Source organism: Kryptolebias marmoratus, linkage group LG4 (assembly GCF_001649575.2).
Source record: "Kryptolebias marmoratus isolate JLee-2015 linkage group LG4, ASM164957v2, whole genome shotgun sequence".
Lineage (NCBI taxonomy): Eukaryota > Metazoa > Chordata > Actinopteri > Cyprinodontiformes > Rivulidae > Kryptolebias > Kryptolebias marmoratus.
In genome coordinates, this window is record NC_051433.1 from 16,174,125 (window position 1) to 16,179,168 (window position 5,044).

The following is a 5,044-nucleotide window of genomic DNA, read 5'->3' on the forward strand; positions in this document are numbered from 1 at the left end:
CTAGGATTGTGTTATTTCTTCCTCACTGATTCCTGTTTAAGCTGCAACAACATCAACGATAAAAAAATATAATAATAATAATAATAATAATAATTATAAACAGCTGGATAACATAAATGTTAAACAATATTCACCCATTATGGACCTTTTGCTAAATGATGAGCAGCACATTTAAACTTCGCATATATTTATTTCTTGATTTGCTAACTTTTTCCTATCTAAAAAGTGCTAATCATAATTCACAATTTTGGAGCTGTTGTGGATAAATGAGCAGTTTTGAATGTTTTAAATTTTGTGTGTCTCATCATCACATTGCACAATGGCAGTGGATGTTGTCTAGTGATTATGTAAATTTCAACAATACATGCCAAAAAGATTATATACTGTACATTTTGAAAGTAAAAAACACCAATATCCACCTATGGGATTACATTCATCGATCAAATAATTTGGTTCCTTGACTCTGCAAACACTAGCTTCTTCTTCTGCGATCAACCTAAATCTGGGAAAGATGTTGAATCCTACTTAAAGACACTCCAGCTTCAAATTGTATCCATTTCTAATAATAGCAATGAATACAAAAAGTATACATCGGGATGATTTTCTTTTGAAAGATTTCCAGCTTTGCCATCAGCTCAGAACTGGCAGAAAACCCATGAGACCAAAACTGGTCTTCATAAAAGAACTGTCTCTAAAAAGCCAAGCCTTTTAACAGCCTGGATATGAACCCAAACATAAGAACTGTGGCGCAGAAAAACACATTTCACGTGGAACATTACTGGAAGCAAACAACGAAAAACTCATTTTTCAATTCAGGTAATCATAGACTTCTCAGTAAATAACCATCTAATGCAAAAGTGACAGAGATGTAAAAGTTTATAAAACATGAACCGCTGTGAAATGTTTGAGATTGGTGTTGCTTTAAAATAGCAGAAATCTGCTTTGATCCTGCTCTGAATAGCAGTTAGTCATATGCAATGTTATTACAATTAATTAATGCCTTAGATTATTTACACCCAGTACCTGAACATTTACAAAGAAATGCCAATAGTGTTGAAAATTTATTGCCCTCTTATTACTGTTATTTGTTGCAATTATGCACGGTTTAGGCCAAAACATGATAAGAACCTTTCTCCGTTGATTGTTTGTTGTCCTTTAAAACATGAAGAAAAAACTAAAAGCTCTGAGTTTTTGTATTTATAAAATTCATATTTTCCAAAAAACAAACATGAAGACACATATACAGACTTACCTAAGCCATCGGTGGCATCTTTAGTATTGGAAAACAGTGACAGGCAGCAGAGGAGGCGGGAAGCTGAATCAATGTGAGGCTAATTGGTGAAAGAGAGCGCTCAGAGGAGAAAGGTCTAGTGTGAGGCTTCGGCTTGCCATTATTTGGATTTCATATAAGATCCAGCCTGACCCAATTAATATGCCACCTGATAGGAGGGCCTCTCATCAACCTAATTTGGAGAATCAATAGGGGACAAATGAGAGTGAGAACGAAGCTCTTTACGCATGCAAACAAAGACCACCCAGTACAAGCTCGAGGAGCCTGATGCCAGCAATGACATAAACCTTTTGACAAATTCTCACTCGATGTAAACAAACATTCACACAGTCCCCTGGCCTTGAAGGGCATCAATGTGCCATACACATCATCAGTCATCAGTCATTGAGGCTGGGAGGTTGAAAGCTTCACTCAGAGTTTGCAGACTGATGACATGATGAACATGATGAACCCATCTTCTTTGACTAAATTATCCCCACAGATGTGCTTATGAAGCGGGGTAGAAATGTACAGTACATTAGGAATACTGAGCATGTCACAAAGGCGTGAAAAAACCGTAGGTAGAGGCTGAGTGGATTGAAGACAAGTTTTATGGCAATTATAGCCATAAAGTTTAGAAAGAAGGTGAATTGGGGGCAGCGCTGAATAGCTTAAATTGCCGGACACAGTCATCAGTAACACCTTTTTGTCTCACTCGGTTTTGGAGTGGGGAACTGTGTAGCGAAGATCTCACAGTTTTATGGCACCAAAGCATCTTACATGACAATATAATAGCCTGTAAAAATGACAAATTAAAGCATTTGTCATGCCTGGCCAGTTAGGGAGTTTTGAAAAGCTCCTGATGTTTTGAAATTTGATTCGTTTTTCTTCACTACTTTGTGCGTCTTTCAGTGACGCAAGCGCTGAACCAGAAATATTCTTCAGAACGTGTGAAAACCAAGAGGAGCAAAGCGGCGTAAGATCAATACCAGACTAAAAATAAATGACAGAGCATATAAAGAATATAATAGTCCATTATATAGTCCATTTTTTTACACAGTGCTGTATATAAGTGCAATTTTTGTATTTTTAGAACTGCTTTCAGCAAACACCAAGATGATGTAAAAAATAATAAAAAGTAACATTTTATTTGCAATGCTTGTTTGTCTGCTTGTTTTTTCCCCTCCTCTGTGCATCTTGGAGTCATTAAATCTCAGTTCACAGCAGAAGTTCAGCCTCAGCTACCATGAATGACAGCTGTCAGTCTTTTGTGCTCCCAGCACACCATCTGCTTCAGAGCTGACAATTGCTGGCTCTGCTACAGATGGTGTGAGTTACAGCCGTGCCGGGGCATGTTTCTGTTTCATCCAACAGACCCAGGAGTATACCTGCTGATAAGATGACCACCCCTACCCTGAGGGATTTCCTCTCTAATCATCAGGCAAAACTCGGAAGTAACAAAGTCTAAATTACAGCCAACCGTGACCATCGTCTTGGTGTTTTTGATAGAGCTCTGGTGCAGCGAGGTCTTCCTATTCCCAAACCTCCATGTACTCAAACATGTGTCATACTCTAATACTTAGACATGCTTGAAGAAAAGATTTGTTTCAGAATGAAATTACTGAAATTCTGATTCTGTCTAAATTGATTTAAAACAATAAAAGATTCAATCCAATTGAGCATGTTCACAGAGAATATGTTATTACAATCATTAGTTTATCCCTAAATTTTGCTTTTATATCTCAGCAAAGCCACCAATTTTAACATAGCACCAAATAGCCATACAATATCTAAAGTGGATGTAAGTTAGGGTTGAGTTTATCTGATCAATGGCCGGTACGATACACATCTCAATGCACTGCTAGCTTTTTGAATCATTAAAAACACAAGCAGAAAGAATCGGTACAATTCAGTCTCTGGTCACAAGCCAGTATGATTCAATTTAATGAGTTTGAGTTAACACACTAAGCTTCAATGCAACACAACAACAACAAAAAACTATGATCCTATGTCAGTGTCAGATTTTGGGAGTTTTGAGTTATTAGTTGGTCCTCATCATTGAGATGAAGTGTGTAACTTCAAGTGTAACTTCAAGTGAAGATTTTGCCTATTTTCTCACAATTTTTGTGTGTCCAACAAATCCCCAACATTTGCAGCCCAGTGTAAAGTAAACTCCTAAAGCATAATGTACCATTGTTTCAATTTACAAGGAACAAAATGTGCAATAATCAACACAAAGATGAAACACCCAAAACATTCAGAAGCACAAAATAACATCATAGAATTAACTAAACTATAAATCCTTCATGTAGGGTTGTGAACTCTGGGACTTACTCAGTACACCTCAATGATGACTGAAAACATGTACAACACGAGGCCTTCCTCTACTAATACGCTGCCAATACGCCCACCTATTTTGAATGCTCCTCACAGCACTGTGCGATTACTTGAAAGTCAGTAGGACTTCTCGCTTTTGGCAACAACTAGAATCAGGCAGAAAGTGAAAAACAAAACCTTTTGTCCCACGCAGCTGACCGTTTGCCGTCGCTGCTGAATAATCCTAAATCTGCCTCCTCTTTTGGAAGAGCAGCTCGGCCTTTGACACATCGAATAACTTTGAGTCGCAAGAACTTTATGGAGCCAGGTCATTCATTTTACAATAAATTTCTGAGGGGGAAAGCACAAGCAAGCAAAAGAAATGGCACCAAACAAACAAACAAACAAAAATAAGCAAAACATCTGAAGTATTAGTTTCGAGGATGAGAGAGACACAGCTATTGTGGTTCCTTTCTCGTGAAGTTTCAGGTCTTTTATATTTTCTGGTGCTGTGTGTGTGTGTGTGTGCGTGTGTGTGTGTGTGTGTGTGTGTGCGTGTGTGTGTGTGTGTGTGTGTGTGGTGGAGGGGTGGGGGTGATAGAATAAAAACAGGAAGGTTATACGAGGACACAGCTGCACTCGCTCTCTAATGTGGTAACGCTGGATACACTAAAATAATCCAGGTCACTGATTAAACACCCAAAAAACAAACTCAAATCTCAGCTTCCCTTTTACTTGATGTGTATGAAAACCAACATGAAGCAGTTTAATTTATACTCCAATTAAAATCTTCCCACACACTTTGAGAAATAAAAACAGGATCTCACTTTTCCTTTATGTTTAAATTTAAGAAAAGATGCAAATAAATAGAACTGTCTCTAAAACTGTGGATAGGCTTCTGTTTGCCATTGTTTTGAGGACTGAACTGCAAAAACAATTATATAGTTTCATATCATGTAACATGCAAAGCCTGAAAAAAATCTTCACCCCAATTTATTTATTTATTCGACACAAACCTGTGTGTGTTTAGGTATTATTCTTCTTGTCTTTTCTTTTATTTGTTTAAATTTTACTGCCTTATGAGGCAGCAGAATTTGAATTCAAGCCCAAATGCAGTGTGACTTTTTTCTACTAGATCTAGCACATTAAAGTCTTTCTCTTGCGTTTTTATTCTAGGGGTCAGTGTGATCCTAAAGAAAATCATTCAACACACAAATTTGTATTTCTATTTTTATTAGGACATGGCATTTACTTCCATTCATTTGTGAAGCCAAACCCAGACCCTGACCTGCAATCAGACTTCGTCCATCCATCCATCCATCCATTGTCTTCCGCTTATCCGGGGTCGGGTCGCGGGGGCAGCAGCCTAAGCAGGGAGACCCAGACTTCCCTCTCCCCAGCCACTTGGGCCAGCTCCTCCGGGGGAATCCCAAGGCGTTCCCAGGCCAGCCGAGAAAC